General features: G+C 46.4%; 1 protein-coding gene across 1 annotated transcript in view; it reads right to left on the minus strand.

Annotated features, from left to right (window-relative positions):
• The window catches only part of RCAN3 (RCAN family member 3), a 46,868-nt gene extending 44,996 nt beyond the window's left edge, over positions 1–1,872 (minus strand). Inside the window, exon 1 of the mRNA XM_019981259.2 lies at positions 1,714–1,872. The gene's annotated coding sequence lies outside the window, so the exon portion shown is untranslated. The remainder of the gene's footprint in view (positions 1–1,713) is intronic.
• Positions 1,873–9,687: the final 7,815 nt, after the last annotated feature.

Genomic DNA, 9,687 nt, shown 5'->3' on the forward strand with positions numbered 1-9,687 from the left:
GTCTGTCTGACCTTCACCTCCTGTAGTTCTCTGGGTCTAAATAATAAATGGCATTGAACTTTAGAGCTCCCATTATTTCACAGACTTCAGTCTAATGGATTTCCAAATCACCCTATTTTTCATGATGCTTTGCTGAAGTCTTTCAACCACTATATCCTCCGGCCCCATACAAAATCTGTACTCACTTGTAACATGCACATGTTTAAAAGTTTTACAAATGTTGTAATTCAATAGTGGAAAAAAAATCTTGCCTTCTCCAAAAGCACTGAGATCTCTTCCCACTCTAAGAAAGAAGTTTTGCTAACCCAGTAAAACATAAAGCTGACAGAGTGGCTAAAGAAGGGGACCTGAGTTTTCAAGCCTTTCACTGTCTTCCTGCATCAAATGTCCATTTCTAGAAAACCAGTACAAAATCGCCACCAAAAAGCACGACCGTCGGGTGATACACAAACATCTATATTCTGAGTCTCAATATTTTGTGTTTTATAATTTAGTATTTTGAACCACAACTAATGAAACAGTCTTAAAATTAATCATTTTAAATCCTATGTAATCACAGCTACAATGAGTCATGCGTGTGTTTTCCAACGGTTCTGACTCTTTGTGAGCCCATGGACTGTAACCCGCCAGGCTCCTCTGACCATGGGACTTTCCAGGCAAGATTACTGGAGTGGGTTGCCATTTCCTCCTCCAGGGGATCTTCCCGACTCAGGGATCGAACCTGCGTCTCCCGAGTCTCCTGCACCGGCAGGCGGATTCTTTACCAGGGAATCCCTCAATCGATTATCAAATAGTACATGTGAAACTCTATGAAATGCAGAGACTTCCAGGCTTCCGCGGTGGCTCAGCGGTAAAGAATCCGCCTGCCAATGCTGGAGACGTGGGTTCCATCCCAGGGTCGGGAAGATCCCCTGGAGAAGAAAATGGCAACCCACTCCAGTATTCTTGCCTGGAGAATCCCATGGGCAGAGGAGCCTGGTGGGCTACAGTCCATCGGGTCGCAAAGAGTCGGACACGATTTAGAGACTAAACAACAACAGGTAACTTTCAATAAGAGGGAGTTAATACTTTTGAGCACTGCAGTAAAGCGTCACGTTAAATAACTGTTAGTATCTGCAACAAGGACCTGAACTAGACTCCTAATCTCCTGAAGGAGATGATCAGATTTTGCACGGAAGCTGAGACAAGCAAGCTGAAAACAGACCACTACTGCTCTACTGGCCCAGGCAGCAGAAGGAAGCAGACAGACAAGTTTCAAGAAGTTATCCAACAGGTAATGCGATGGTTACCCACGCATCACTGAGAAAGGAGAGCAACAACAAAGATGGGCTTCCACCTTCTGGTCGCCCCGTTTTACCACCTGCCCCCCTTCTGCGTTCAGGAGCAGGTTGGACCTGTCAGCTTTTCAAAAGGTCAAACAGCTGTTGGGAGACAGACCCTTTCTATTGGTTGTGTTCTGCAAATACACCACCCCAGAGCTGTCAGAGAACACCCTGGGCGCGAGAAGGGCTGGACCCCGGAGGCAAAGGCGCAGCATCTCTGGGGTCTGGCGCACAGGAGCGCCCACCTCTCCAGGGCACAGGCGGACTGTTTCTTTCTTTTTTTTTTTTTGTAACTTTCCACACCCAGTGCACCCCAATCCTCCCCAGAGCCGGGTGCAGAGCCTGCTCGGAGACGCGGGCGCGGGCCCCACTTGGCGAAGCGGAGACTCACCTGCGCGCGTGGTCGCCGCAGCAGGCAGGCAGGTAAGGGAAGGAGAGGCCGGGGCTGCCAGACGGGCTACGCGGGAGCTCGGGGTCGCAAAGGGGCTGGGCCTCTGGGGAGACGGCGGGAGGTGGCCGCGGCTGAATCTGTGCGGCGCCGCTTGCCGGGCCGCCACGCCCTCGGCCCCGGCGCGAGCTACTCCCTGGGCGCAGGGCGCGAGCCGCGACTGGGCGAGCTGGGCGGTTGGCGTTGGGCGCGCGCACCCGGCCCCGCGCGGCTCAGCTCCGCCTCTGGCGAGCGCGCTCGGCGCAGGCGCTCGAGGTCTGCCGCCCGGCAGGGGCGCGCCGGGCCCCGACGCCGACAGGAAGCGGCCACGCCCCTCGCGTGCGGCCGTGTGGGCGGGGCGCGGCCGTGTGGGCGGGGCGCAGCCGTGCGCACTTGGCTGGCATCCCCGGGTTTTCTCTTCCGCGGAGAGCTTGGGGGTCGGGCTGTCATGCTGGGTGCGTGGTGTTCAGGTTCCCCCGACGGCTGGACCTTAGGCGATATTTGCGTCTTGCATCGTGACCAAAAATAGCTTATCTCTCTATCTCTTTTTTTTTTTTTTCCTGTTTGGCCCCATTATGTCGATGGCAAGAATAATTAGTAGGAATATTACGAACATTTACTGCGAGCCAATTACTATGTACACTGCACCGCGTGCTTTGCAGGATTTACCTCACGTAACCTCGCAAGCAACGAACCGAACATTGTTATCCTCCTTTTATAGACGAGATGGGCTTCCAGGGGCTTAATTGCCCATGGAGAGACAGCTAGTTATGTGCGTGGCTGAGATATAGGTTGCATCGGAGTGCTGTGCCTTATTCTGGGCTCTGAGCCAAGGTGGAATTCTGGCGCCTTCTCACCTGCCTTTCCTCTCCACTCTCCCCTTCCTTCTCTCCATCGTATGTACAATACTAATAATATTTATATTTCTAATATTTTATTTCTTGTTTGCAAAACACTTTTCATGGCACAGTCTTTCTTGATTCTCCCTGAATTCTCTGGAAACAGTGGGGCATAATTATGTTTATTTTACAAATAGAAAGACCAAAGGCCTAAGCTGTTCAATAAGCTGTCCAAAGTTACAGTCTTAGGACTGAGGTTTCCTTTGGCAGGTTATTAAAAAAAAATCTCCCCCTCCTCCCCCCAGGCATCTGAGCCAAGCCTTGCAGGCAGCCTGTGTCTCCTTCTCTTAGTTCACAGAGAGGTAAACAGTGGCACAGAACAAGAAGGGAATTTATCTGAAGGATGTGAAATTAGAAGAAAACCAGTTTCTGATCTCTCACACATAGCCGCCTTTGAGGCAAAGTGAAGCAAATTGAGGGTCAAAATCAAGGAAGCCCTGCTGTTAGGCACTTAGCCTCTGGGTTCAGGGGACGGAAGGTTTAAGGTGTGTAGAATACATGGACCCAGAGACGCATACAGAATGAACTAAGTCAGAAAGAGAAAAAGATCTATTGTGTATTTATATATATACTCTTCCCCTTGAACTGCAAGGAGATCAAACCAGTTAATCCTAAAGGAAATCAACCCTGAATATTCACTGGAAGGACTGTGAAGCTGAAGCTCCAATATGTTGATCATCTGATGAAAAGAGCCAACTCATTGGAAAAGAGCCTGGTGCTGGGAAAGATAGAAGGCAGGAGGAGAAGGGAACAGAGGATGAGATGGTTGGATGGCATCACGGACTCAATGGACATGAGTTTGAGCAAGCTCCGGGAGTTGGTGATGGACAGGGAAGCTTGGCGTGCTGCAGTCCATGGGGTCGCAAAGAGTCGGACACCACTGAGCGACTGAACTGAACTGAATGAAAACCTACTACGTAGCACAGGGAACTCTATTAGGTACTCTGTGGTGACCTAAACTGGGAAGGATATCCAAAAAAGAGGGGATATATGAATAGTTATGGCTGATTCACTTTACTGTACAGCAGAGGCTGACACAGCAGTGTGAGACAACTATATTCCAATGAAAACAAAATAAAAATTAAAAAATAGTATGTGTAGAATATGTGTAATCTGTTAGATTTAAACTAAGGAAACAGGTTGCATTATGGTCCCAGTCACTCTTAACAATTGACCTGGCACTATCACAGAGATATGTCCAGGGGATCACCCCTCTGGCTTCCTGTTCATTGCTTCTGATGTTTCTACTGCTTCCAACCCTGCTGCCTTCTACCCCCTACCAAGTTCTCGCCTTTATACGCTTAAAAAACATCTACCAAGAGCCACTTCATCTGTTACAGTCCCCCTAAGAACTGCAGTTTTTCTTCTCTAAATTTCTCGAACACAGCAACTTCAACAAAAATTGAGTTTTTAGTTTAAAATGAATTTGGAAACTGCTGCATTCTGTACCCCTGCATGGGGATCCATTAATGCATCTTACCACAGAAATGGCTCTGAGAGATCCTAAAGTAAAAAGACTGGTTTATTGTTGTTCAGTCATTCAGTCGTGTCCAGCTCTTTGAGACCCCCAGACTGTAGCAATCCAAGTTTCCATGTCCTTTACCAGCTCCCAGAGCTTGCTCAAGTTCACGTCCATTGAGTCAGTGATGCCATCCAACCATCTCATCCTCTGTTGTCCCCTTCTCTGCCTGCCTTCGATCTTTCCCAGCATCAGGGTCTTTTCCAATGAGTCGGTTCTTCACATCAGGTGGCCAGAGTATTGGAACTTCAGCTTCAGCATCAGTCCTTCCAATGAATATTCAGGGTTAATTTCCTTTAGGATTGACTGGTTTGATCTCCTTGATGTCCAAGGGACTCTCAAGAGTCTTCCCCAGCACCACAGTTTGAAGACATCAGTTCTTCAGCACTCAGCCTTCTTTATGATCCAACTCTCAAGTCCATACATGACTACTGGAAAAACCATAGCCTTGAGATGGACCTCTTGGTCCGTCTAGTCAAAGCTAAAAGAGACTGATTTAGCCTTGTTCGACTCAGGGTTTCCCTGAGATATTAGGCCTTGTGCTGGGTACTAGGCTTATACAAATCTTCAGGAGTTCACAGGGAGGGGAGACCAATAAGCAAACAACTAACCACAACACAGTTTTATATATACAAATAGAGACATTTGCGAAGTGCTGACAATGCAGAGGAAGACGAAAGCAGTTCTACCGGAAAACTGAGGAAAGACTTTGCATTAAGAAGTTATTTGAGGAGGAGTTTCCTAGGTGGAGAATATGGAAAAGGACATTCCCTAGAAATAGTGGCATATTTAGAGATATAAAGGTATGTCTTTGCATTGGTCTCTGGGATAAGTATTAAATATTAGTCAAAAGTTTTTTTGCATGTAATAAGCCACTCAAATTGGATTAAACAATAAATGGAATTCATTAACTCATGTAACTCAGAAATGTGGGCTTCAGGCATGGCTGGATCTGGGGGTTTAAAAGTATGACATCAGAATTTGATCTCCATTTCTTGACTCCATTTTCCTTTGTGTTGACTTCATTCTCAGGCTGTCTTTCCTCAGAAGATGGCAGAATGACTGCTAACAACTTCAAACCATATCCTTAACAGCAGAGAGGTTTTTTTCCCTCCATGCTATCAGTGAAAGTCCCACAACTGCATTTTGTTGATCTAACTTGGGTTTCTTGTACATCATTAAGCCACTCTCTTCAGAAGGGGGATTGAATACTCTGACAGCCCAGATCTGGGTCATGTGCTAACCTCTAGAGCTAAGATGTGGTCGTGTGTGCACGTGTGTGTGCTCAGTCACTCAGTAATGTCTGACTCTTTGCAACCCTATGAACTGTAACCCACCAGGCTCCTCTGTCCATGGGATTCTCCAAGCAAGAATATGGAGTGGATTGCCATTTCCTCCTCCAGGGAATCTTCCTGACCCACGATGGAACTCATGTCTCCTGCATTGGCAGGTGGATTCTTTACCACTGAGCCACTGGGAAGCCCTTAAGGTGTGATCAGCAGCTCTTAAATCTCTGAGAACTGGGGAAAGGGGACTTTCTCTGTGACCAAAAAAATTTTTGGGGTTCCTTTATCTACTCTACGTTTTTTCTTCCTAATTTGTGTCTCTGGAGGTGACCTACATACACTGCTTCAATGGGTCCCTTATACTCTGGCTTATCGTTGGATTTATCCATAAAAGACATTGGAAGAACTCAGAGAGTTGAGGAGGATGAAGTAAGAGTATTATTGTACAGGACTTGCCCTTCTGAGTCATTGCAGGTTGGCTACATACCTCTACTGAGTCTTCTGTCGTGTGCCGCCCTTCACACAGCTCTCGCTCCTGGTTCTGGTAGATTCTCCCTTCTCTTCTCCTAGAAGTGGTGGTATTAATAGCTCCCTTCTGCTGGCAGTCTTGGGGTTTCATCCCATCATTTCTTCCTGTTTCCCTTAACCCTGCCCACACATTTGTACACACCCTTTACCAAACTCAGCTCAGATTAACCTTCTGCTGGAACTTTGACGGTTACACTCACCAAAGATAATTCAAGTTTTTATTACCCAAAGAAAGGGAAATGAGTAAAGATCAGGCAACAATGATAAGATGGCAATACTGGTTTGGTGGTGTTATTACAATAAGGCAGACCAGAAATGATGGTGGCTTGGACAAGGAAGTGGTAAAAAATAGTATGTTCCTGGTGATATTTAAAGGCAAAGTTAACAAAATTTCCTGATGAATTAATGCAAGTTATCAGCAATAGAGATGGAAGCAGCTAGAAGGCACAGATCTGGAGCCTAGGAGTGGGCTCAGATGAAGGGCAGTGATTTTGGAAGGAGGTGTGCTGGGTAGTTGAAATTATTGACTCACGTGAGATGACCCAGGAGGAGCAGGTGGGAAAAAACACAGAAAGGGCAAAGAGCAGAATCCAAAACAACCTCAGTCTTTACATGGTGAGCAGGGGAAGAGGTGCCATCTTGTAGACATCAACTAGGTTGTTGGTAACTTGAGAGCAAGGATGGAATCTTCCACATTTTTCCTCTTACCACTGTGCCCCCAATGTGTGATAAGTGCTTGTTATGAATGAACTTCACATGGTTTTACATTTCTAACAGTCACTCCCTCTCCTCTGCATCACTGTGAGGTTTGAGTTACAGGCAGAGAAAAACATGAGAGAAATTGATCCCTTGTGACTCAGTCCATTGAAACCTGGGCCAAGGTTGATAAGCATTTTTCTGTCCTGAAAAATTCAAACAGAACCCGTCAGATCCTGAGTATCTCTTCTCTTGCCTTGGAGGGGAATTTCCAGACAGATCATTTTATTTCAGACTTGGTTATTCTTATTTAAGTAGACTTAAAACTCATAACTTTAAAAAGTTCTTATTGGTTTGTGCTCTGGAATTAATGGAAATGGTAAAAGATCTCCATCCCACACTCTAGTGTTGCTGGTGGAATGTAAAAGGAGACAACCAATTTTTGGAAACGTTGCCAGTTTTTTAAGCTAAATGTACACCTACCCTGTGATACAGAAATTCCACTTTTAGATATATGTTCTTTTCTTACCATCTTTATTCATAATACCTCCAAACTTGGAATAGTCTAAATGTCCATGAAAAGAAAAATGGATAAACAAACTATGGTGTATTCAAACAATGGAATACTACGCAGCCGTAAAAAGTATAAACTACTGAGACACGTAACAACATAAATAAATCTCAGAACAATTGTTGGGCCAAACGAAGGCAGACATCAAAGAGTTATAGATGTACAATATGTATGCATATGAACTTAAACAGAAGGCCAGACTATGGTGATCAGCATCAGGATGGTGGATGGGCTGAAGGCTAGAGATTGATTGGGAAGGGATACAAAAGAACACTCTGGGAACATTCATAGTTACTGGATTTCCACTATTTGCCAGGCACCATTCTAGGCACTGAGAAGATAGCAGTGAACAAAACAAATAAAGTTCCCGCTTTTATTCAGATCTGCCTCAGCTCTTTACAGTGACTGTGAAGCACCTACGCATTTTAAATAGAAAAAACAAAGGTAGCCTTTCTTTAAATATAGCCAATGACAGGTATGAGGAACTTTCTTCTCCATTTTCCAGTTGCTGGTGGAAAGGCAGCAAAATACAGTTCAAAGCACTGTACTTCCGAAGCTGGTGGGCTTCGGGAAGTCAGCTCCTCCATCACTGGTGGCATGATCTTCGAGCAGTTTTTTAAAACCCACTGAACCTCACTTTTCCAATCTGTTGAATGACAGTGATGGTATCTGCACTGCAGGCTTGTTTTTTAAAATTAATTTATTTGGGGCTGTGCTGGGCCTATGCTGCTGCACGTGGACTTTCTCTAGCTGTGGCACGGGGTGGGAGGGCGCTCCCTGGCGGTAGTGCCCAGCTTCTCATTGCAGTGGCTCCTCTTCTCCCAGCACGCAGGCCCTGGGACACACAGGCTCAATAGTGGCGGGGTCCCAGCTCAGTTGCCTCATGGCGTGTGAGATCTTCCTGGACCAGCGATCAAACCCATGTCCCCTGAACTGGCAGGCGGACTTCCAATCAGTGCACCACCACGAAAGTTTGCAGGCTTGTTTTATAAAGTGCCAGACACATTACAATCGCTCAGTAAACATTCAGTTCAGTTTAGTCGCTCAGTCGTGTCCGACTCTTTGTGACCCCATGAACCCCAGCACGCTAGGCCTCCCTGTCCATCACCAACTCCAGGATCCACCCAAACCCATGTCCATTGAGTCGGTAATGCCATCCAACCATCTCATCTTCTGTCATCCCCTTCTCCTCCTGCCCTCAATCTTTCCCGGCATCAGGGTCTTTTCCAATGAGTCAACTCTTCGCATCAGGTGGCCAAAGTATTGGAGTTTCAGCTTCAGCATCAGTCCTTCCAAGGAACACCCAGGACTGATCTTTAGGATGGACTGGTGTTGCCTCCCTTGCAGCTAAGCATGAATTTTTCCCAGTGAGATACTGGCAAAAGGAAGCTGACTTAGGTCAGAGAAGTACCCTATGCACTTTTTTTGTAGCCTGAAATATGAATATGATAGCTGGGGTTCCAGCAGTCATTTTGGACTGGGAAGTAACCTTGAAGATAGAAGCCACATTCTGGGGTGGTGGATCCAAAAGATGAGGATCCTGGATCCCTTGTGACCTGGAGCTGTCATACCAGCCCTGGGTTACCTATATCCAGACTGCCTTTACCCGGGAGAGAAATATTCTTTCTCTGTTTGTCTGTTGCAGCCGAACCTAATCCCAGCTGATATACCTTGTGCATGACCCCACAGTTCCCTATACTACTTTTCATGGCATCTGTCACAATGGTATTTAAGAAAATAATTATGCCATTACTGGTTTAATGACCTAAATTCATTACTAAAGGGGCTTCCCCTGTGGTTCAGTTGGTGAAGAATGTGCCTGCAATGCAGGAGACACAGGAGATGCAGCTTCGATCCCTGGGTTGGGAAGATTCCCTGGAGGAGGAAATGGCAATCCATTCCAGTATTTTTCCCTGGAGAATCCCATGGACAGAGGAGCCTGGACGTCTATAGTCCATAGGGTCGCAAGAAGTCAGACACAACTGAGCGACTAAGCACACATTACTGGAATATCAGTTCTATGGGGGCAGGAAGTAGTCTGTTCACTGATACATACTCAGGTTCTATAACAATATCTGGTTCTAGTATATGGTAAGTAAGTAGTAAGAGAAAGTATTAGTTGCTAAGTCATGTCCAACTCTTGCGACCCCATGGACCCCTGCCAGGCTCTTCTGCCCATGGAATACTCCAGGCAAGAAAAATGGGATGGGTTGCCATTTCCCTCCCCAGGAGATCTTCCTCACTTAGGGACTGAACCCTCGTCTCTTACGTCTCCTGCTTTGCAGGCGGATTCTTTACTGTCTGAGCCACCGGGGCTCTGTGTATGGTAGGTGCTAATAAATGTGGAAGAGAGAAAGGGAGGGAGGAAACAGCTGCTTCTGAGAGTACGTACTGATAAAGCAGGAGGCCTGAAAATAGAAATGTGCCTGCCAGTTGGTC

The sequence above is a fragment of the Bos indicus genome, chromosome 2 (genome assembly GCF_029378745.1).
Source record: "Bos indicus isolate NIAB-ARS_2022 breed Sahiwal x Tharparkar chromosome 2, NIAB-ARS_B.indTharparkar_mat_pri_1.0, whole genome shotgun sequence".
Classification (NCBI taxonomy): Eukaryota; Metazoa; Chordata; class Mammalia; order Artiodactyla; family Bovidae; genus Bos; species Bos indicus.